Here is a 26,451-nt window from a genome sequence, read left to right as displayed (position 1 = left end):
AATGATTGAGAACCAGATTCCACTACTTGATGCAGAATCCTAATGTTGGGATGTAATTGGATTGATTCAAATAATAAATTTTGGTGCTTTAAAACTTGGTCTCCTTCATAGGACTCTGATTTTCCTTGGGCTTGACCATCTCATGAGGCTTAGAGCCCTTTTGTAGCATTTACTTTTCTTCTTTCACTTCTTATTCACATGCATCTCTTGTTCTCAGTTTTCTTATTTCTGCATTTAGTATTGATGATGTTTTTGTTGTAGGATTGAGTTAAATAGTTGAAGTGAGTTATTTTTAACGTTATTTACATATTAAAAATCATGATTTCATCCATGAAAAATCTTTGAAAGGTCATAAACATCATTGAGATACTTGGATTAGTTTACTTATTCACAAATCTAAAATTTATTGAACTAGTCCCTTGTAGCAAATAGTAGTAATTTTCTACTTTTTTTTAGAACATTCTAATGAGCTTCATTTGAGTTTATTCCACTTGAATTAGTTCATAAAAACATTCAAGTTAATAAAAAATTTAACCCATTTAATTTTCACTTGATTAGGTTATGCATTTGTTAGGTTAACTAGCTCACTAATTCTCGAATTTCCAAATTTTAGACTAGTAATCTTCTGCTATTTTTTAGCATGTGTGAACAAAGGTATTCTGGAGTGTTTCCACTTGGAATTGAGACCTAAGAAATCCTACTCAATAAGAAAATTTGTCCCATCATATTTTCATTTTATTTCCTTAGTCATTTGGAGAGTTATCTCCTTCTGTAGAAAACCTGTAACTTCTTGTAGCAAACCTATATCACCACTTTCCTTCATCAGTTTTGGTCCCCATTACAACTATGACTTAGTTTAGATGAATAATGACCCCAAACTATTATTTTATCATCATGGGAAGCTCCTAAGCCACTCCAACCCTTCCTTTTATTCATTTCAAAAGCATATTAGACTTAATTTCTTTACCACAAGAATGATGCAAGTAGGTTACTGTGTACAATAAATTATGAACTAGGTAGATGGTATATCCAATTCTGAATGGTATTTTGATTAATTACACAAGACAAAATAACTTTCTTTTTGCAAGTAGATTAACCTTTGTCCTTTCATGAATTGATTAGTTATCATTTACAAGTTGAGCAAGTCACATTTCCATTCCTTGCAAATAGAGTAACAATTCTATTTTTGCTTTGATTTCATGACATTCAATCCATTAAATCAAATCAATAGAAGAAGGACACATTGTATGTTGCACATATAGTCTCGATACCTCTTAAGTTTGTATGAACCCAGAGTTGATAATTAAAGTTGGTAGCCTTGGAAGTAGCCTAAACGAAAAAATGAAAAAATGAAAAGAAAAAATTATTTCATGTATCTAACTCTCGTGAATGCTTGTTCTCTCCAACAAAGCATGAAACATGTCATCATACATGAAGAAAAAAATTCAAGGAGGATGGATAGGTTGCTTAGAGTATGAGCAACAGTTTCAGAAAGGGGTATGATGGGCCTAAAAATTAATAAAAAAATAAGGCCTGTCTAACCTTTCTTAGGCACGTGAAGCCTATATTAAACCTCTCCTTCTACACTTAATAATGTTTTTTAGCATTAATATGATTTAGAAAGGTTTAGAGATGATTTCATATTATATGTCTAATATTATTTAAATTTTGTAGAAATTTGTGAGAATATTGGGCAAATTATGAAGATTTGGAGGATGAGATCATTTAAGGACTTACCCCCTACTACAGGAGGATAAAGATTGGAAAATAAATCAACATGATATAATGAAATTATTGCACAAATTATATACTTCCAATGATTGAGAAAACCTAGGAATGTGTTCCCTTTCATTTAATGCAGGTTTCTAGTGTTGGGAACCAAATCCACTATTTGAGGGTTTTTGGAGGGGAAAGCTCCATCCTTTCAAGGAGAATGATTCCTTGTCATATTTTATAAGTACAAATTCGAATTTTCCTCTAGAGGCATGTATTTCTTAGTCTTTCCTTGGACAAAACTTGTATTTATGTAGCTCCACTTTCATTTCAAACAAAGATGTATGTGGATTGAATCAAATAGTGAAGCTTGGTGCCATTTTTAGCTTCTAAAGTTTGATCTATTTCATAGGACTTTGAGTTTCCTTGGGCTTGGAAATTCGAGGAGGCTCAGAGCCCTTTTGTAGAATTTAATTTTCTTCTTTTCACTTCTTATTCACATGCATCTCGTGTTCTTGTTTTTCCTATTTCTTCATTTAGTATTGATGATTTTTTGGCTATAATATTGGGTTAAATGATTGAAGTGATTTATTTTTCAGTTTTATTATAGAGTTACAATCATGATTTAATTCTTGGAACATATTTGGAAGGTCATACATCATTGAGCTACTTGGATTAGTTTACTTATTCACAAATCTAAAAAATTTGGACATCCCTTGTAGCAAATAGTAGTAATTTTCTTCTATTTTTAAGAACATGCTAATGAGCTTCACTTGAGTTTATTCCACTTGAATTGGATCATACAAACATTAAACTTAATAAAAAAAATCCCCATTTCATTTTCACTTGATTAGGTTAGGCACTTGATAGGTTAACTAGCTCACTAGTTCTTGAATTTCCATATTTTAGACTAGTAATCTTCTGCTACTTTTAGCATGTGTGAACACGGGTATTTTCGAGTGATTCCAAATGGAATTGAGACCTAAGAAATCCTACTCAATAAATAAATAAAAATCCCGTCACATTTTCATTTGATTTCCTTGGTCATTCAGTGAGTTATTTCTTCCTGTAGCAAACCTGTAATGCCACTTTCTTTCATCGGTTTTGATATCCATTGCAACTATGACTTAATAAAGATGAATAATGACCACCAAATATGATTTTATTACCAGGGGAAGCTCCTAAGCCACTCCAACCCTTCCTTTTATTCAGTGCAAAAGTAGAGTAGACTTAGGTTCTTTATCACAAGTATGATGCAAGTAGATTATTGATTTACAAGCAAGTGTGAACTAGGTAGATCTTATGTGGAATTATTATTGGTAGTTTAATGAATTATGCAAGATAAAATAACTTTATTTATGAAATTATATTAACCTTTTTCCTTTCATGTATTGATTAGTTAGGATTTACAAGTTGAGCAAGTAGCATTTCCATTTCTTGCAAATAGAGTAACAACTCCATTTTTGCTTTTATTTGATGACATTTACTCCATTACATCATTTCAAAAAAATGACACATTTTATGTTTCACATATAGTGTTGATACCTCTTAATTTTTTATGGAGCCCGGGTTGATAATTAAAGTTGGTAGCCTTAGGAGTTGCAACATTCTTGTTGCAATACTAGGGCTCATCACTTTTTGGCATCATTGTCGGGAAGGTGTCAAAGTATGCATTGTTTTCTTCCCTAGTTGATTAATTTATTTTTACTTTCTGCAAAAACAAAAAATTGCATTAGGCATCTTTTATTTCAGGAATAGAAAATTGCATTGCATTAGCATTCTTATTCAAGAAAAAAATTCCAACACCAACCCCCCCCATTTGATCACGTGGTGCAGTAAGATCCACATCGCCATTCATTTTTGCGTGTAGACGAAGAAAAGGTGACAGAGAAGGTAGGAGAAATGGATGGAGATGATGACAATGAGGAAGATCCTCTTGGATTTACCATTCAAGATATTGATGTTAGTGCACACATGAAGAACATCCCTCCATCTTTTCTTCCAAACTTTCATGGTCTAAGGTCAGAGGATCTGGAAACCTTTCATCGTTGAATTTGAAATCCTTTGTAGATCTTATTGTTACTTACTAAACACTCAAAATTTGAGATTGTTTTTAACAACATTGAAGGGTAGAGCTCTTAAATGGTTCATGAGTTTAGGGACTAATTCAATAAGATCATGGAATGATATGCAAAAGATATTTCAAAAAAAATATAAAGATCATGATCTTAAAGAAGAAATCGTTAGAATGAATAAAAAATAATATGGGAGCCTTGACGATCTAATAGAGAGGTTAATGTATGTTAAGAGGGGAAATATACATCATTTAGGATCTGACACACTAAAACCCCTCTTACTTAGAACAATTAGGGATGAGTGGATTGATCTCCTTGATCTCATTAGTAGAGGTGATGTATACCAATTATCATTTGAATAGATTTGTGAAACATGAAAACACATATCAAGAGGAAGGGCAAGAGTAAGTAAATCAGCATCAAAATTGGTAAGTCAAGCTAAACTTGGGAATTAGTTTGATGACTTTAAAATAGAAATGCTTATCAATCTAAGAAAACAAGTATAAATCTTAAGAATGCAAGATGAGGAAAAAGAAGACGTTGATATTTGTGTTTTCCATGCATAATCGCATGTTGTTAAATATTTCCAATCATTACCAAGGTTGAAGGAAGTTTATCAAGAGGATAATGGAGTAATTCAATCACCAAGGTAGTTATGTTATGTAGCTCCAAGAGGACCGTGGCAGCCTAGTCAACCTGGTATGATGCAAGAGTCGAATTCACAATTTCAAGCTTATGCACATCCATCTCAAAGTAATTGGAACACACCTTTTCATTGGCAACCTTGGCCATCTCAACCCCAAAACCAAATTTGACAACAAGGTTGGCAAGGAACTTATGAGAGAAATCCACAATATCCTCAATATTTTCCTCAATATCCTCCATACCCAACTCCATGGTATCCCTACCATCCACCTCCACCACAAACATAACCCCAACCACATCCATCTCAAACATCCACTCCCAGTCAACTACCTGTATCGCCATTTCCAAACCCACACAAGGGAGTAGCTCAACCCACTTATAATGTTGAGGTACAACACTTCTAAACATCTCCTCTTGATATAAATGGTATTCATCTTAACTCGTGAAGAGAATTGCAAAAAGGGGATTCTATTGATGTCATTTAAGGACACCATTCATAAAAAGAAGATTCAAATGTGAAGACCAAAGGATCATGGGTTGCACTTGATGGAGAGAAGACATCAGAATCAAAGATTGAGGAAGTTACATAATGTTCACCATTGGATCCTCTATGTATTCAAGAGAATAATAATAATAAAAAAATCATGATAGAAGAAGACATTCAAGATGATACAAATCAACAAGTGGACCAGGGACATCACAAAAAATTGTTAAGTTGCAGCAACACACTCTTCTTCAATTATTGACATTCCAAAAAATTGTTAAGTTGCAGAAACACACTCTTCTTCAACAATTTTTTTATCTCATCTCAGTTTAAGAAGTTGGTATCTCACATTCAAGTACATGTAAAAGCATATGTTTTGAGCCTACACATGATTTCATCTGTCATCCTGTTATCCAAGTGGCTCCCTTGAAAGTATTACTACACTTGAAAATGATTTTTTTTTCAAGTAGAGTAGGATAGAAAAAAAAGAAATACAAATAATGAAAAATAAGAGGAAAACCAATTTTAGATGAAAGCCTCCTTTGAGGCGCCTGAGATTGGCTCATTGATTAAGAACCTCCATGAGGTGATCAACGGGTTGGAAAAAATAAAAAGGAAAAAAAGAAAATATCCTGGGTGAAAAAATCCTTTGAGGCACCTAGGCAGACCTACTAGTTGAAAACCTCATTGAGGTAGCTAGTAGGCCTAAATGAAAAAATGAAAAGAAAAAATGGTTTTCTCCATGTATCTCTCTCTCATGAATGCAGGTTCTCTCCAACAAAGCATGAAACATGTCAGCGTACATGAAGAACAACAGGGCAAGGAGGATGGATAGGTTGCTCAGAGGATGAGCAACAGTTTCAGTAGGGGGTATGATGAGCCTCCAAATTACACAAAAATTAAGGCCCATATAACATTTCTTAGGCACATGAAGGCTATATTAAACCTCTCCTTCTACACTTAATAATTTTTTGTAGCTTTAATATGTTCTTAGGAAGGTTTAGAGATGATTGCATATTATGTGCCTAATATTATTTATTTTTGTAGAAAATTATGAGAATGTTGGAGGATGAGATAATTTAGGGACTTGCTACCTTATACAAGTGAATAAAGATTTAATAATAAATCAACAGGATATTATGAAATTATTACAAAAATTCTGAAGCTCCAATGATTGATAAAATTTAGGAATGTGTTCCCTATCATTTAATGAAAATTCCTAGTGTTGGGAACCAAATCCATTATTTGAGGGATTTTGGAGGGGAAAGCTTCCTCCCTTCAAGGAGAATGCTTCCTCATCATTTTTTATAAGTACGAATTCTAATTTTCCTCTAGAGCTAGAGGCATGTATTTCTTAGTCTTCTCTTGGAGAAAACCTTTATTTTTGTAGCTCCACTTTCATTTCTAACAGTGATGTAATTGGATTGATTCAAATAATGAAGCTTGGTGCCATTTTTAGCTTCTAAAGCTTGGAATCCTTCATAGGACTCTGATTTTACATGGGCTTAGCCATCCCAAGAGGCTCTGAGCCATTTTTTATAATTTACTTTTCTTCTTTTCACTTCTTATTCACATGCATCTCTTGTTCTTCTTTTTCCTATTTCTGCATTTAGTATTGATGATTTTTTTGTTGTAGTATTGTGTTAAATGGTTGAAGTGAGTTATTTTGTAGGTCATTTACAGATTCACAAGCATGATTTCATTCCTGTAACAACTTTTGAAGGTCATAAACATCATTGAGCTACTTGGATTAGTTTACTTATTCACAAATCTAACATTTATAGAAGTCCCTTGTAGCAATAGTAGTAGTTTTCTGTTATTTTTTAGAAAATTCTAATGAGCTTCATTTGAGTTTATTCCACTTGAATTAGATCATAAAAAAATTCAATTCAATTATGAAAATTCACCATTTCATTTGCACTTGAATAGGTTAGGAATTTGATAAGTTAACTAGCTCACTAGTTCTAGAATTTCCATATTTTAGACTAGTAATCTTATGTTTTTTTTAGCACACGTGAACAAGGGTATTTTGGAGTGATTCCACTTGCAATGGAGACCTAATACATCCTAATCAATAAAAAAAATTGTCCCATCACATTTTCATTTGATTTCCTTGGTCATTCACTGATTTATCTCTTCATGTAGAAAACTTGTAACTTCCTATAGCAAACTTGTAACACCACTTTCCTTCATCATTTTTTATCAACATTACAACTATGACTTAGTATAGATGAATAAATGACCCCCAACTATGATTTTATAATTAGGGAAAGCTCCTAAGCCACTCCAACCCTTCCTTTTATTCACTGCAAAAGAAGAGTAGACTTAATTTCTTTATCACAAGTATAATGCAAGTAGGTTACTGATTTACAAGAAACTGTGAAATGGGTAGATGGTACATGTGATTCTGATTGATAGTTTTATGAATTATGCAACATAAAATAACTTACTTTCTTCAATTATATTAACCTTTTTCCTTTCATGAATTGATTAGTTAGCATTTACAAGTTGAGCAAGTAACATTTCCATTTCTTGCAAATAGAGTAACAATTTCATTTTTGCTTTGATTTCATGATATTCACTCCATTACATCAAATCAACAAAATAAGGACACATTGTATGTTGCAAATATAGTGTCGATACCTCTTAATTTTTATGGACCCCTGGTTGATAATTGAATTTGGTAGCCTTGGGAGTAGCCTAAAAGAAAAAATGAAAAGAAAAAAATATTTTCTCCATTTATCTCTCTCTCATGAATGCAGGTGCTCTCCAACAAAGCATGAAATATGTCAGCATACATGAAGAACAACCAGGCAATGAGTATGGATAAGATGCTCAGAGGATGAGCAACTATTTCAGTAGGGGGTATGATGGGCCTCCAGATTAAACAAAAATTAAGGTCCTCTAACCTTTCTTAGGCACATGAAGGCTATATTAAACCTCTCATTCTACACTTAATAATGTATTTTTAGCTTTAATATGTACTTAGGAAGGTTTAGTGATGACTTCATATTATGTGTCTAATATTATTTATTTTTTTAGAAATTGTGAGAATATTGGGTAGATTATGAAGATTTGGATGATGAGATAATTTAGGTACTTTCTCCCTACTACAGGAGGATAAAGGTTGGATAATATATCAACAAGATATTATGAAGTTATTGCACAAATTCTGAAGCTCCAATGATTTAAAAAATCTAGGAATGTGTTCCCTGTCATTTAATGCAGATTCCTAGTGTTGGGAACCAGATCCACTATTTGAGAGATTTTAGAGGGGAAAGCTTCCTCCTTTCAAGGAGAATGCTTCATCATAATTTTGTATAAGTACCAATTCTAATTTTCCTCTAGAGGCATGTATTTCTTAGTCTTCCCTTGGAGAAAATTTGTGTTTTTGCAACTCCACTTTAATTTCTAACAGGGATGTAATTGGATTTATTCAAATAATGAAGCTTGGTGACATTTTTAGCTTCTAAAGCTTGGTCTCTGTTGAACCTTGCAATAGGTATGTATTTACTATTGATTATTGTCTTTTTCCTCCTTTCTTATCCATCTTGCGCCATGATATAATAACAAATTGATAGGATTTTGATAAGGAATGAATAAAACTGCTCTTGATACGATTTGACTGACCAAACTAACTCTCATTACTTTTTATGTAGACAAACAGTGGAAGGAACAGTTGTTGTTCCCAAGTCGAAACAAAAAAATCTAATCGAGTAAAATGGGACACGTCAGGTGTGGTCGAATCAAGGAACAAGTCAAGGAGATTTGTGCGAGATAGAAGAATTGTTTGAACATAGCATTTAGTTGTGAATCCCTCAGGATCTCTTGATCCTGAGGGATCACATTTATCTTTTTCTTTTGACTATAAAAGAGAATATTGAAGAGGGATCTCTCGTCTTTTACTTGGATTGTAATTTTAATTTACAGAAGGGTGATTCTGAGGAACAAGATTGTGTTGTAATGATAAGTGACTTTGATGATATTCTGAAATCATTAAGCAGTGTTTGCTGGTGGCTAGGGCCCAGTCTCTAGTGAAACTTACTGATGTTCCCTTTTTTATGCATTTTCCATTTCCTGCAAGTTATTCTGTTTTATAGCTTTTCAGTTGATGTATTTTCATTGAATCGGATTTCTGGTATTCATTTCATTAATGCGCAGGCATAGTTGGTTTAATTTAATTCATGTCATGGATTGAATTAGTTATCAGTTAAAGAATCATTTCTGGTTAATTGCAGAATAGAGCGTGATTGATTAAATGCTTTCCTTATATCCAATAGTTTAAGTACAGCTGAAAGAGCTCAGTTAATACTATGGTGCTCTCAATTGATTGTCATTTGAATTTAGTTGATTAAGATTGAATTATGGTATTGTTTAAGATAGAGTCATGATGCATAGATGAATTATTTCCTTTAGAGTTACAATCTTGAGACTTATGATTGCATCCGTTTACTCTTGTATTGAATTTCATATCTTAGTTTAAAGCATTATTCTCTGGATTTATAGTTTGCACATATTGTGTACACTCTTGGAATAAAAATACTTACCCAGGTTGATAATTAATGTGAGGCAATTAGGAGTTTTAAAAAGACACCTTTTAGCACCCAACATTTTGGCACCATTGTCGGGGAGAGTGTTTCCAATTTACAAAGAGTGATGTTTGTCTACTGAGAGAGAATTGGGTATTAAAAACAGGAGGTAAGAACCTTCGTAACGAGAGAGTAAATGCTCGCTCCTCCACCCGCTTTCTAGTAAAATTGCGTAGGAATTTAAGATAGAAATGAATGTTTGTATTTTTGTATGAATGACTAAGAAGAAAAGACCAGAAAAAGATACAATTCCTCCCCCCAAACCTGAAAAATCCAAGGGACCGATGACCCTTGGATGATCAACCTTGACTGACAAAATCACTCGAAAAGTTGAGTCTTAGTCATCCGTAGGACCCCGAACTATTGCTACCAGACACCCAACTGTTTCCCTTCAGGCCACAGGATCACCATATGTAGCTAATGTTCAGATTCACAATAAGACTGAAGGGTCTGAATAGAGTTTTCAAGATATTGAAAATTCACAACCACGCCCTTCACAAGAAGGGAATTCTTGCAACCTTCGTGAAGGAGAAGGAGGAACAGGTAATCCTGAAATTAAATCATCAGAACCTAGATTTTCTGAAGTAGTGATTGAACAGAGGACACCCAGTGTTTTGGATCGAGGTAGCATTGTTAAAATCATTCCAGCCTCTTCTGTACATCCTAGGAAAAAATCTCCAGCTCCAGAGATCCCTGAAGAATATTAGCATATTTTTTACCAAATGGCCAATAATCAGCTACAACCCCAGACATCTACGTTACAATACCCTATTGTAGACATGACTATCAATGCCCCCATGAAAGCTATTCCATTACAAAATATTCCTACCTTTCATGGGCTAACTTCAGAAGACCCTGATGCATTCCTTTTCGAATTCATTGTCCTCTGTAGGGGTTATGATTACACCACTGACGCCCAGAAGCTGAAACTGTTCCCCTCTACTCTGAAGGGAGTAGCCCGACGTTGGTTTATGGGACTTGATGGAGGTACCACCAATGATTGGGAATAGATGAAAACATCCTTCCATAAAAAATACCAAGATTATTGCCGAACTAGAGAAATAAAATGTGAAATCTTTCAAATGGTAGCTAAGCCTAACGAGACTCTGGAAGAATATGTGGAACATTTCCAATATAATCTGCAAAGATATCCTTATGCAAATCTATCTGATATTGTTCTAAAGACCACAATGATTAAAGGTATGAAAGACCAATGGGTATAAACACTGAATATAATGGATATGGGTGATATTTATCAAGAAGATTATGACAATATTATAGACTTGCGTATAAGGTGCTCCAAGGCAGTACAAGGTTGAAACCATTCGAACACGATGCGATCACCAGAGACAGCAAAGCCTCAGGAGGAAGCATTACAAGAGTCGAAATCGAAAATCTATTGGAGGATTTCAAGACTGATATCCTGGGGACCCTAAAGACACAATTGGATATCATGCAAGGTAAACGAAAACAGGCTAAAGTAGAACAAAACCTGCTATTTTCTGTCGCCGCTGCAAAAAAAACATAGTCATAAAGAATGCCCACTAGATATGATATAGGCATGTGCCATATGTACTAAGGAGCATGCCACGGAAAGTTGCCCATCGCTACTAGGATTAAAAGCAGTCTTCAAGGAAGTGGAAGAAGAAGTGGAACCAGTATATCTGCTGAACCAGCGTCGTCAATGGCAAGCATGTCAGATAGGTATGCCTACTGATCCATCTTCATTCTTTCCTCCCTCGCAATATAATTCTCAGCAATATTCAGGGGCAGCATGGCAGAACCAACCACCTTTTTCTACTTGGCCACCTCAAACATTTTCTATGCCACCATGGCCCAACCAGTCAAATCCAAACAATAATTGGTCAAATCCCTCTTACCCTCCACCATTCTGGTAGAACAATCCCTATCCATCCCAATGGTCCCCTTCCACCTCACAAAATCAGAACTGGCAATCAAACTGGCAAAGATCCACGAACCAACCTATGGGGACAATTCCTCTGTCTCAACCTACTTTACTAGCACCTTATACGTTGTAGCAGAACCCTCAATCTAATATACAACCACAACTCCTAGCCCAACCCAACCCAAATCCAAATAACAGACCAATCCAAACAGTACAAATCATTGAAGGTCTGGACCCTGAAGCAGTGTTGAGAGAGTGTAATGAACTCAAGTTATGATCTGGACGCATAATCGCTCCGGACGAGGATAAAAATTTGCAGCCTGAAGAACGACACCCAAATAAGCCTTTGACTGTAAACAATGGATAAGGGGAAGATACAGTCAGGCAGAAAACTCCCGAACAGATCATAACTACTTCCCCACCATTCCCAGAAAGACTAATGATACCATGCCCAATTGAACATCCCGACTTTGATCTTCTGGGTGAACTCAATAATATCTATATAAAAATACCCCTCCTCCAGGCTATTTAAGACATTCTAATATATACCAAAACTATTAAAGAATTGTGTATAAAGAAGTTTGTAAGGCAAACAAAAATAACCCCAAATGTCCATGTTGTTGAGACTTTGTCTGATTTATTACTAGGCAAAGAGACACCTGTAAAATATGAAGACCCGAGAAACCCTATTTTCATAGTACAGATAAATGGCCACTCTTTTCCCAATGCTTTAGTTGATTTAGGGGCAACCATTAACATTCTCACAGCAACAACTTGCGAAATACTTGTCATCACAGCCTTGGAACCAACAACTACCTTGCTAGAACTTGTTGACTGCTCAGTCATTTTGCCAGAAGGAACATTACTGGATGTGATGGTTTCTATAGGCACTTGGGAATATCCAACAGATTTTTTTATTATTAACCCTAGGAACCGGCTAGATGGACATCCTTTAATTTTAGGAAGGCCTTGGTTAGCAACCGTTGATGCTTATATCAACTATTGAACATGCAGTATGACCATAACTAGAGGGAATGATGTGAAGAATCTAGCTGTATACCCTCCTGCTCAACCAAGCCTAACCATTGTAAAAACTAGAAAGCAACCTGTAACATATTTAATAGAAAATATTCAGTCACCATTGACTGTGGCAGATGCCCTTGAATTTAAAAAACAAATAGAAGACGATGTCATTAATACTTTTATCAATCATCTCGCTACAATATCTAGTTTGAAATGTCACATGATTAAAGCAGTCCTTGACAATGAAATTAAAGAAGATTCCCTGAGAGATATCAATGACCAACCAATACCAACAACCACTGTCTATAATAGCAAACCTATTGAAATCGAGCTAGGGAAAATCCTGAAAATTAACAGTAATCTGAGTGATGACCAGCAACAAAAACTTATTCAAGTCCGTAGGAAATATAAAGGAGCTTTTTCTTGGGATTACCCAAACATGAAATGGATTGACCCTCAGCTATGTATGCACCACATTTACACTAAAAAAGGTGCAAGACCCATTTGAAAACCTCAATGTAGATTAAATCCTCACCTAAAGGATATTATTAAAGAATAACTTCAAAAACTATTAGATGTGAATTTTATCTACCCCATATCTGACAGTAAATGGGTTTCTCCATTAGTAGTGGTCCCCAAAAAGAATGGGAAGTGGCGGATATGCATTTATTACAGAGAACTTAACAAAGCAATGCAAAAAGACCATTTTCCCCTTCCATTCATCGATCAAGTCCTAGATACGGTGGCAGGGAAGAAATTCTTCTCTTTCCTGGATGGCTTAAGTGGCTACAACCAAACTCAGATTGCCCCTGAAGACCAGGATAAAACCACTTTTACTTGCCCATGGGGAACATTTTCTTACAGGGTATTGCCTTTTGGATTGTGCAACGCACTTGCCACATTCCGAAGAGCCATACTCAGTATTTTTGCAAACTTGATAAATGAAGGATTGAAGGTATACAAGGATGATTTCACACCCTATGGAGATGACTTTGAACAGGCATTAAGACATTGGACAAAGTCCTGGAACAGTGTATTGCTACTAGGCTATGCTTAAACCACGAGAAATGCCATATGATGATGACAAAGGGCCTGATCCTAGGTCATTTCATTTCAACAACTAGAATTCAGGTAGATCCAACAAAAATATAGGTAATCCTCTTATTAGCTACTCCCTGTGTTAGGATATTCCGACACATAGGAAATAGTTAAGTACAACTTGGTCTAGTATAGAGTTAGGTAAAGTGTGTTTCTTTACCATGTACATTTTGTAACTTACAATCCGACGGTCACGATATGTAGTGATCTGACGGTTCATTCTCTCCTCGGTATTACCGACACTTGATCCGTGGCTTAACACCCGATTGGTCCATGATCTCTATTTAAAGAGCATGGAGGGCCATTTATAGGGTAATCCGTCTATGAGAGAAGCATATGTAAATTTTCATTCTTTTATTAATAAATTGCCTGAAGTGGCCACGTTGGCTCAGGCCGTGGACTGTTTCCCTCTTTGAGGGTTTTAACCACGTCAAAATACTAGTGTATTGATCTGTTATCTGTTTGTGAGCGGTGTCCTTTGGCGTTCTGTCTGAGGAACTTACCCTGTAAATTCCTACATGGTATCAGAGCTATTTGAGGGCCACGTCCATTGGTGATCCAAATCTGAAGCCGGTAGAACTGCATCCGCCTACCGTTTCCTAGATCTACTGTTTCTGACTGCTTTCAGGCCGAGAGGACTGCTCTGTTGTGTTGGGAGCATCTGTTCCAGTGAGGAACCCCTTTCGTTTCACGCGAAAAGGTTTCCGGTAGCCCTAGCTGCGTCATTTTTAAGATCTGGAGGTATACAATGTTTATTTGTAGTTTACAGTTATTTTCTCTCTGTTTATTTCGGTTTTCGGTTTATTTAGCTTTTTTCTATTACCGGATCTATACCTTTCATTTCTGCGTATGCTCTTTTCCCTGCGACTCTGTGCGATCTGGGCAAATCAGAAACAGAAAGGAAGGATTTTTCTCATGCGTATGCTCTTTTCCGCTACGCCTTAGTGTGATCTCGGAAAATCAGAAACATTGAGGAAAATATTTAGTTTCTGGCTAAAGCTAACTTCGAGCCGCAAGGTTCGTTTTTGAAAATATCTAGTTTCCGGCTAAAGCTAACTTCGAGCTGCAATGTTCATTTTTTTTTTGTATGTCCATGTTGGGTTTTGTGTTTTTTGTTTTGTAGAGAAAAAGAGCTTTCTCAAAGCAAGCACGCAACCCAAAGCATCAACCCCCCTCTCTCTCCCTCTCTCTCTCTCTCAAACTTTTTGTATAGCTCACTTGGTGCAAAGCTAATTATGAGAGTAGAGGTCTTGGGTTCAAGTCTCCATTTTGTGGGGGCGGATTTTTCATTTCCGCACATTCCCGCACTTCGTCGGCGACTTCATCAAATTTGTTTTTCAAAAAGCCATAACTTCTTCATCCGGAAGCCGTTTTCAGAACCGTTTTTTTGAAACAACCTAGTTTTTCGAGATCTTTCCATTGGTACACTTAGTTTCAGCATCTATAGCTTCAGTTTTTTTTTTAAATGGAAAGTCCATGCTAAGTTATTCTTGACAACACCAACTACTTCCAATGGTGGTCCTACATTGTGGATTTACTTAGAAGTAAAGGTCTTTACAGAATAGCCACAGGCCAAGAGAGCAAACCGAAAGATGAAGACAAGGCAGCTAAATGGGAAAATAGGCAAGACCAAGCACGTGGGTTGATAGGGATGTCTATTTCTCCAGATCTTAGATTCCATATTGCAAAACTTGATACTCCTGATGAAGCAATGAAATAGATTACTAAAGTCTTTGGAATTAAAAATGAACTTAAATCCCATCAACTTGAAAATGAATTGCTTACATTGGACCCCAATAATTTTTCTTGCATTGAAGATTTTTTGTCCAAGTTCAAGACCCTTAGACTTCTCCTCGAAGGTGTTAAGGTTAAGAAAGAAGATAGTAGCCTTATCTACTCCATTCTTACTAAGTTGGGACCAGCCTATTCTGTGTTTGTTTCCACCTTCCATTCTACAAGAGAAGCCTTCATTTCTCAAGGACAAACCTACAAGTCCCCTTCCTTTGATTCTTTTTGTGATTCTTTAATAAGAGAACAAGAAAAACTCTTACACCTTGGTCTTCTTAATCTTGGAAACTCTTCTAAGAAAGCATTATCCGCCCAGCAGCAACCAAATCCAAAGAATCCTAAGAAGTTGTATCCTAAAAAGAATGGTCCTAAACCAAACAAGGGTCCTAAGCAATTTCAGCCTCAAAATGAAAAATCATTTCAACAAAATGATAAAACAAATAAAAAAAAAGGGAAGAAGACTGATAGACATTGCAACTTTTGTAATCGAGATGGCCACTTAGAATCCAAATGCTTTAAGAAGATGGAAGTCTTGGAAGCAGCAATGAAGAAGCATAACATCCCTTTGGAGCAATCTTCAACTTCAACTTCATCTTCAGGAATGGCACTTTCTGCATGTGGTTGTCAAGAATCTCGGTCTGGCTATGCACTAAATGTATCTTCTTCTTCTCATTCTCATGATTGGCTCATTGATTCTGGAGCTTCTTATCACATGGCCAAAAACAAAGCCATGTTTTCTTCTTTAAATGATTGTAACACCAAAAATATATATGTTGGTGATGATAGATCTCTTAGTGTTGTAGGGACTGGAACTGTTCATATAGACAATGGTCAGTTTAATGATGTATTATGTGTTCCAACCTTATCCTGCAACCTTCTATCTGTATATCAGATAACTCATTCAGGTGAAGGTAAAATTGTTGAATTTTCACCTCACGATGTTGTAATTAAGGACCTAAGAGATCCTAGACAGATTTTAGCTACTGGCATTGCTGATGATTCTACAAGGTTGTATAAGTTTCACAACTTTGGGTCATCAAATCTTCCCTCAGTATTTGTTTCTCAAGCAAACTTTGGCATGAGCGATTTGGTCACTTAAACTATCGCTCTCTTCAGAATCTATGTAAAGAAAATATGGTGACAAGTCTTCCAATGGTATCTTGCAGAGATGGTGTTTGTTCCGGATGTGTACTCGGAAAACATCATCGGGACAGTTTTGAAAAACGTGCCTCTTGGCACGCCTCAGCCCCTTTACAGCTTGTGCATAGTCATTTATGTGGTCCACTTCCAGTTGCTTCATTCTCTGGCTACAAGTATTTCTTAACTTTCATTGATGATTTCTCCAGACGCACTTGGGTATACTTCTTAAAACTCAAGAGTGAATTATTTAACATGTTCTTGGCCTTTAAGGCCTTTGTTGAAAAACAATCTGGACATCAAATTCTTAAGCTAAGATCTGATAATGGCGGAGAATATGTTAAAAACACATTCATCAACTTTTGCATTGAGAATGGAATTCAAATGCAACATATTGTTCCATATACTCCACAACAAAATGGTGTAGCTGAAAGGAAGAATCGCACCTTAAAGGAAATGGCTAATTGTATGCTTCAATCTAAAGGACTTAGTCTTAATTATTGGGCAGAAGCAATTAACTGTGCAAATTACATAATAAATCACACTCCTACTAAGGTTTTAAAGAATATCACTCCAGAAGAAGCATGGAGCTCAATTAAACCAGATGTAAGTCACTTTCGTGTTTTTGGAAGTGAAGCATGGGCCCATATTCCAGATGAGAAACATAAAGCTTTAGAACCTAAGAGTGAAAAATGTATTTTTGTTGGCTATTCTGAAGATGTCAAAGGATATAGACTTATTCCACTTAAGTCCAAAAATGTTATCATTAGAAGAGATGTAAAGTTTGCTGAAAATATATCGGCCTGCGAGCCTAGTTCGGCGGATGTGCCACCTCTCCCTATCTCTTCTACTTTTGAAAATATTTCTTCTTCAGATGATGAAAGCGAGGATGAAAATCCTCCCCCACCTTCTCAGGATCCTTCTTCAGCTCCTCAGCTTCCAAAATGGGTCCGTGCTACTCGGGATGCAGCAGGTGATCTTGCCAGTGATCCTACAGATCAGCGACGTACACGTTCTCAGTTCGAGAGAGCCTCTTCTTTACTGCCTCAAGCTTCAGTGAATTATGATCCTGACACCTTTGCAGAAGCTTTAGGCCATCCAGATTGGGAAGCAGCTATGAATGAAGAATATCATTCATTATTGGCAAATGATACATGGGATCTTGTTCCTCTACCAAAGGGACGAAAACTTGTTAGATGCAAATGGGTTTACAGAACCAAGTATGGACCAGATGGGAAAGTTGATAAACATAAAGCTTGTCTTGTTGCTAAGGGTTTTTCACAAGTTGAAGGCATTGACTATACTGAAACCTTCTCCCCTGTTGCCAAAATGAACTCTATACGCCTTGTTCTTCCCTTGCTGCCTCTTTCAAATGGGAAGTCCATCAGATGGATATTAAATCCGCCTTCTTGCATGGAACTTTCATGAAGAAATCTATATGGAACAACCTATTGGCTTTATACAAACAGACTCCAGCCTTGTATGTCGGCTTAAGAAATCCCTTTATGGTCTCAAGCAAGCTCCTCGAGCTTGGTATGCCAAAATGGATAACTTTCTTTTAGAAAATGGCTTTTCTAGGTGTCATTCTAACAATACTGTCTACACCAAGAAAGTGGGCAAGTCTCTTATCATTCTTGTTCTTTATGTTGATGATCTTATCCTGACTGGTAGTGATCCCAACCTTATAAACCATGTGAAGTCTAGCCTTAAAAGGAAGTTTGAAATGACAGACTTAGGACACTTACATTATTTTCTTGGTCTTCAAGTCTTGCAATCCAAGGAAGGTATTTCCCTTTCCCAATCCAAGTATGCCTGTGACATTCTACACCATTTTCACATGGAAGACTGTAAGCCATCCCTTTCTCCCTTTCAGTCTGGAGTCAAACTTTCAGTCACTTGTACTTCTCCTGAAGTTGATGCTACCTTATACCGTCAACTTGTAGGAAAACTTTTGTATCTAACCCATACTCGTCCTGACCTTTCCTTTGATGTTGGCCTTGTTGCTCGGTTTATGCAAAACCCACGTGAAATTCATTGGAAAGCAGCTAAAAGAATACTTCGTTATGTTCGAGGTACAGTTCAGTTTGGGATTCATTATAGTGCCGAAGCATCTCCTCTATTGGTTGGTTTCACTGATTCCGATTGGTCTGGTGACCCTGATGATCAGAAGTCTACTGCAGGTTATGTGTTCACTCTTGGTTCAGGACCTATTACATGGGCTTGCAAGAAACAAGGTGCCATTTCTCTTTCTTCAGCAGAAGCAGAGTATCGTGGTGCCATAGAAGCTAGTAAGGAAGCCTTGTGGCTTCGTCAGATCCTGTCAGAGTTTGGCTTTCAACAGCATCATCCGACTACACTTTGGTGTGATAATCAAAGTGCCATTCAGCTATGCAAAGATCCAGTCCAACATCAGCGCAGCAAACACATTGAACTGCACATGCACTTCATCAGAAAGCTCATTCACGACCATGTTCTTGAAGTGCAATATTGTTCAACAGATGATCAAGTTGCAGACATCTTTACAAAGGCTCTCACAGAGGCGAAGTTCACTAAACTTCGATTTATGGTTGGAGTTCAAGAAGTTGTCACTAAAGGGGGATAGGCTCTAGTGCCTCCTTCCTTCTCCTATTGTGTCATATTTGTAAATCCTTCAATCCTATCCCAAGTTGTTCTTAAGGGGGGGTGTTAGGATATTCCGACACATAGGAAATAGTTAAGTACAACTTGGTCTAGTATAGAATTAGGTATAGAGTTAGGTAAAGTGTGTTTCTTTACCATGTACATTTTGTAACTTACAATCCGACGGTCACGATATGTAGTGATCTGACGGTTCATTCTCTCCTCGGTATTACCGACACTTGATCCGTGGCTTAACACCCGATTGGTCCATGATCTCTATTTAAAGAGCATGGAGGGTCATTTGTAGGGTAATCCGTCTATGAGAGAAGCATATGTAAATTTTCATTCTTTTATTAATAAATTTCCTGAAGTGGCCGCGTTGGCTCAGGCTGTGGACTGTTTCCCTCTTTGAGGGTTTTAACCACGTCAAAATACTGGTGTATTGATCTGTGATCTGTTTGTGAGCAGTGTCCTTTGGTGTTTTGTCTGAGGTACTTACCCTGTAAATTCCTACACCCTGCACTCAAATAGAGGTACGTAGTTTTCTGGGATTTGCAGGATATTATCATAGATTTATAAAGAAATTCTCACATATTGCTGCACCATTATATGCCCTAATAGGAAATGTTGATTTTATTTGGACTGATAAATGTGACATTGCCTTTACATAATTGAAACGGCTACTATCAACAACACCAGTATTACGGGGACTGAATTGGGATATACCATTCCAAATTTCATCAAACGCGTCAGATTCAGCTGTTGGAGCAGTTCTTGGCCAAGAAGATGACAAGAAACCCTACGTTATATATTACATTAGCAAAAACTTAACTCCTGCTGAGTTGAACTATACAATAATAGAGAAAGAGTTTTTAGCTATTATTTATGCTATTAACAAATTCAGACACTATATAACTGGATACCCTGTAGTTCTGTATACTGATCACTATTATATCAAACATTTAGCTAATAAACCCATTACAAATGGGAGAGTGACATGTTGGTTACTACTTTTGTAGGAATTTGACATAACTATAAAGGATCGACCATGGAGGGAAAACCTTGTGGCAGATTTCCTCTCCCGAGTGCCAAGAACAGATGATGCAATGGCGATAGAAGACCAATTCCCAAATGAACACCTGTTTGTTGTGGCTGTAAAAACGCCATGGTACGCAGATGTGGCAAATTATTTAGCAGTAGGAAAACTGCCCAAACATTTGACACCCAGAGAAAGGAAATTAATAGTGCAACGCAGCACTCGGTTCTCCTGGATCGGAGGATACCTTTTTTACACAGTGGCCGATATGCACATCCACAGGTGTATCAGGGAAGACAAAATTTATGATATCTTAAAAGCCTGTGATGATGGACCTTGTGATGGACATTTTGCAGACCACATAACTGGACATAAAATTTTGCAAATGGGCTACTACTGGCCCATGATTTTTAAGGTTGCTAAGAAATTTGTCTAGGCGTGTGATAGTTGCCAAAGGAGAGGCCGCCCTAGCCAATCTGATGAGATGCCCCTGCATCCACAGCTGGTGATAGAACCCTTTGAGCAATGGGAATTAGATTTCGTCGAGTTGATCAACCCACCATCCAATCATAAATCATATATATTGGTTGCAACAGAATACGTGACTAAATGGGTGGAGGCAGTAGCATTACTAAGAGCAACAGAGGAAACAGTGATTAATTTTATTTTCGAAATTTTTGTGTGATATGGCTTACCCAGAGAAGTAATTACTGATGGGGGGCCACAATTCGTAGGCCACAAGATTTCTGCTACATTGAAGAATCATCACATTATTCATAGAATTACCTCCTCGTATCACCCACAGGTGAACGGGCAGGTGGAGAGTACCAACAAAGTAATTGAAGCTATTCTAACGAAGACAGCCTCATCGCACAAACGAGACTTGGTGGCTCAACTGCCAAAGGACTTGTGGGCATATCACATGACTTGGAGGAACACTACTAGATACTCTCCATATCAGCTGGTATTTGGTAAGGAACTTGTTAGTGCCTAGATTTACCTCAGGCTGAAAAGGTAGGATCCAGGGCCAACATCAAACCACGCTCAGCCTGGTAGCTAGCCCTACCAGGTCAGGAGAGGGCTCTCTCCGGGTCAATCTCAGCAAATAATGATCGATGAGGGCTTGAGATGACTGAAATATCTTCTGATCTTAGGCTAGGTATGAGTGCAAGAGAGTTTGATTGAATAAAAAGATGATTTGTTGGCTCAGATGGAAAGATAGATTTTGGGTGCGGGGATTGAGGCTCAGTCCTGCAGAGATCTCAATGGGGCAAGGTAGGCAATCGTTTTGGCACTTAAATTTGAATGAGATGGAAGGAATAGATAGGTGAGGTGTTGAATAGGGCAAGAGAAATCATGGATCCTCCCTAAATAACTAAAAACATCAAATAACTAAAGCAAACTTCAAGTAGAGCACTGCACTTTCAATGGATTCTACTTACACTCTTGCTTGTTTAGTTCAGAAGAAATTAGATAGGTAATGGCATACAATCACATAAAAAAATTCACAATCACAAAGAGAAGCACTTTACCAAGGCAAATTTCCACATGAATCCCAAAGAGTGTTGCAAATCCTGGTCTCAATTCCTTAGCCAAAATGAAAATATGAGTGTACAATGAAGTTATTTTCTTCCTCAAGAGTCCAACCATGCTAATGACTGAAAAAAACATAATATAGACAAACATAGCTCATCCTTTCCTCTAGGGGTCGAGCTCACATGTTTAGGAGCTGATCCAACTGATTCTAAACTGAGAACTAGAAACTAGGCAACATAACAGCATGCCTCTAGAAACAAGGGAACTGATTCATTTAGTTTCAAACAACCTCTAAACTGATGAATCTATCTCTACAAGTGAAAATCTAACATATTTACATCATTACCCATCAATATACATTAAATAACATCACAAATTTTCCATTAGGAAAGTAAAGAAGTCAAACTAGGCAAAACTGGGTGAAAAACAAAGCAAAACTTGGCCAAACTGGCAATTTTTCCTCTATGCGCCGCGCCTTATTCTCTATGCATCGCGCCTGTTTGGACCCACTTTTGGAGGCCTTCCCAATGTCCAAATGAGCTCTAGATGTGCTTGCTAGAAAGGTCTACCTGTCTACTTTCCAACCCAATGGAATTGTTCAATTTTACCTCCATTTTCCCCTTCAAAAGTCCATTCTCCCAACACAGCTTCTTGTGTGTCAAAATAGGGGCAGTGAGGTCATATTTTGAGTGTTTTTGACCTTTTTGAGGGTTCAAAACCTGCCCAAATTTCTTGGCCATAGGTATAAAAGCATAATTTTCCATGAAAAATCCAAAAATGTTGAGTTTTTGTGATTTGGAGGCCCCTAGCAAAAGCGAGCGCCACGTGGCACGGCGCATAGGGTAGAAAAACCTGTTTTTTGTGCCAAAAATTTCCAAAATGAAAAAATTTCTCCAAATTTCTTGAAATTTGGGCTGAGTATTCTCTATCAAGCATGATGTTGGGCCAAGGAAGCGTTAGCCAAAATCTGAAGTCCTTCATCCTCTTTTTTCCTCCTTGATGCTCTCTTCAACTTTGCCTTCAAACTCTTGATTCTCGCTTGGCACACCAAGTTTCGGGACAAGTAATGATATGAAAGGTTTCTAAGCATATTCTTTTCATTGATGGCCTTCTCCAACTTCCTCTCCAAGTGGATATTGACTCTTTCAAGCCATGACTCCCTATCGGCGTTGATCTCTTGCTCCAATGAAGTGAACTCCATCCTCCTCCTTTGGGCAGCTTGGCGATTCTCCCGAATGTTCTGCAACTCCATAATCACCTACTGGTACTCAAGCTACTTATTCCTCAACTCCAAGTACTATATAGTCCATTGGGCTCTATCCAAGTTGGTAGACAAGGCATCAATGTCTGCCTGCTGCTCCTTAATGATTTCTCTAAGATTTGTGCTTTGTGGGCCCATATCGGTATCATCACCCTCAATGAGAATGAAATCAGTCTCCCGATCCCCTGATGGTCCTTCCTCCTGTAGTGGCCTCTTTCCTCGATCCTAAACCTGTTGTGTTGATGATGCAAGCGAGGCCCCTTCCACCCTGGGTGGAGATAACACTCGCTTTGCTGCTACAAACAACCGTCTAGTGCCCTTCTGATAGGTGATGAACACTAGCACACTAGCAGTCTATGTCTCATGGCCCTCATGCTGATAGGAAGGTCCACCTGTCTCATTCCCAGCCTCTGAAGGTCCCTGTGAACCTCTGAAAAACTCACGAGATATGAAGTCATCCGAAGTGATGCCCTGTAAACCAAGCTGATGAACAACCACAATTTTGATGAGAGCAAAATGATAAATACTGTTGAAATGCTGCTGAGGGGTCTTGTGCTGCACAAGGGTGGTCATCTTCTCTATGTTTTGGCACATGAAGTAAGGAATGTTCATCATCTGTACCCGAGTAAAATGCATTAGCAACCTGATATGATAAGCATATAAGCGGGAGAACCAGCCCTCACAACTAAAATACTTCATGATGAGCTTCATTAAAGAAGCATATTCATCTTTGAAGTACCAAAAAGGAAACACTCTCTTGAGCTGTCTCAAAAATCCAGGCTTGATGTATGGTTCATAATGTTGCCGGTCAATTTTCTGCCTCTTGTTCCATGGCTCTCTAATGTTAGGTATGTCGGTTGCTAATGAAATGGATTCTGGTGTTAATGTAAAAGTGACACCAGCTAGAGTGGCTTGATCACCATGTAAATGCAGTACAAACAAGCAGGCCAACTCATGATGAAACTGAATATTAGCAACCTTTTCACAAAATTCATAGCATGAATGATGCTGGAAACAAAAGATGGCAAGAGGGCAGGCCTGTAACTCAGCAAGAGTGGTTGGTTCTTCTCTGATATGTTTGCCACCTCTATGAGGCCTCCTGGGTGCATGTCCCTCTGTGGGTGAGTCACTTTAGGTCTCCTCTTCATAATCATATGAAGGATCAGATGCCATGTCTGCTGGTAAATAAACTGCCTTGGAGAAGTAGGTGCTAATATGTTAAATTGTCTTGAACTGGTTTTGGTGATGTGTTTGACCTCTGCTACCAAGGGAAAACAGTGAAATGAGGGAATGTGGAGGGGTAATTTAGGGAAATAGGGAATCATAGACTGTTTGGGGCGGGGTTAGTTAAGGGAACAGGGATTTAGAGTGTAGTTTGGGAGTTTTTGTATAGGATTAGGGTTTGGGAATTTACAATTGATATTTTTGGAAAGGGAACTTGGGATAGGGGATTAGTGAATTTAGGGGGTAGGGGAACTTAGGGAATAATGAAATCAATGGAAAAATGGGATAAGAGAGTGAACTTGGTGGCAAAACAATCAATCAAAACCCTAGTAGCAATTTCCTTTGAAAAATTTGAGAGATAGGGTTTGTTTTCCTTTAAACATTCACCTTTCATCAACCACCATGACATAAACACCAAACTTGGATAAAATCAAAGATGGAGGCTCTACCTACTTGTATCAAGACCAATCCATGCGATTTGGGGTGATTGGAGTGAGTTTGGGCAGTTTTCGGGCTCTCTGGCTGTGTGCGCCACGCCCTTGCAAAATAAAACAGGAGTCTGAGGCCCAGTGCGTCGTGCCTAGTGAGTGCGCCACGCCTCCTGCCCAGTGTGCCGCGCTGGTAATTTACAGCAATTTTCACCCAAACTTCTCACTTACTCACCAAAATCGCTTTGCCTTACTTCTCTTTGCTCTTGGAGTGCAAATGAGCTTTCAAACATTTGGAGAAATTATTTATGCATGGAGCTTTTCAATTTTAATTTTGTCAAACCCACTTTCATAATGTTTTGCAAATGACTTTATTTTCAAACTCTGTTTTTTGGACTTTTTCACTTCATTTGAGTTTTGTGATGACTAAATGACCTGAACTTTGCTTGTTTTGCAGGTGTTGGAGCTTATGGGGCTAAGGAAAGAAACCAGGGTGCAGATGGAGTGGTATACAATGAAGAAAACAAAATTTCATGATTTTTTATACAATAAAAGCAAAATACTCTGTTTTTTCCTCAAAACAGAGTTTTGAGGAAAAACACATTTTCGAACACTTGGCGATGAAACTTATTGATATTGAAACCTCCTCATGGCCTGCTGGTAATTATTGGACACTTTGAAAGGTTTTTTGACGAAACCCTAATGAAACCCTAGACCTAATTGACAATGAAACCCTAAAGAAAACTTTTTCAATCTTAAGATAAAAAGAAGACTGTATATGCTTTCTTTAATGAACAAACATGAGCCAGCGGGTAGATAATCATGAGGGAAACTGCAGGAATGCCACTACCGTCAGATGATCTATGCACCTAATGGAATGCAAATGACTGGGCAGGACACCTAATATTAAATGCAACAAGAGGATTTGATCTCTGACGGGGGGATGAAGATACCAACACTAACAGAACCCATTTTCCCCATAGAATTTGAGGTACAGACACTAAGGATAGCCCAAGAAGTGGGACTGGATTTAACTAAAGCCCAGATTAATAGACTACAACAAATAAATGAATTAGATGAAATTCAGCTATTGGCTCTATAGCATACTGCACTCATTCAACAACAAAGAGCCAAGTGGCACGATTCCCTGATTAAGAAGAAAACATTTCATGAGGGCGACTGGGCTCTTCTTTATGATTCCAGGTTTCAAGACTTCCCTAGTAAATTGCAAACTAGATGGTTAGGCCCCTACGAAATAAAGGAAGTGCATGACAATGGCACTCTTACATTGGCCACCATTGATGGGTCTGGTTTTTCCTTCAAATCAAATGGGCATCGGGTACGCCTCTACCAAAAACCACTTACAAGAGAATCCTTTTACCAATAGATACGTGAAGACTCCACCATGAAAATCCTAGCTGCAAAAGGAAATCCTTCGACAACTTTACTATTGTAAAAAGTTATTCCTTTTTGTAAAAACTGTAAATATGATTGCTGATTTGATTTTCTACTTCTTTTTTTTTTGTTCCCTTTTCGGAACAGCACTTTTGATTTTTGTTGTTCCCTTTCCAGAACAACACTTTTGATTTTTGTTGTTCCCTCTTCGGAACAACACTTTTGATTTTTTTTGTTCCCTTTTAGGAACAACACGTTTGATTTTTACTGTTCCCTCTTCGGAACAACACTTTTGATTTTTTTTGTTCCCTTTTCAGAACAACAATTTTGATTTTTGTTGTTCCCTTTTCGGAACAACACTTTTTGATTTTCGATGTTCCCTTTTCGGAACAGCACTTTTGATTTTTGTTGTTCCGTTTTGGAACAACACTTTTTATTTTTGTTGTTCCCTCTTTGGAACAACACTTTTGATTTTTTATGTTCCCTTTTCGAAA

The sequence above is a fragment of the Pinus tabuliformis genome, chromosome 9 (genome assembly GCF_031772625.1).
Source record: "Pinus tabuliformis cultivar Carrire ecotype Pingquan chromosome 9, CPIR1, whole genome shotgun sequence".
Classification (NCBI taxonomy): domain Eukaryota; kingdom Viridiplantae; phylum Streptophyta; class Pinopsida; order Pinales; family Pinaceae; genus Pinus; species Pinus tabuliformis.
The sequence above is the reverse complement of the archived record's forward strand: the minus strand, read 5'-3'. Positions refer to the sequence as shown.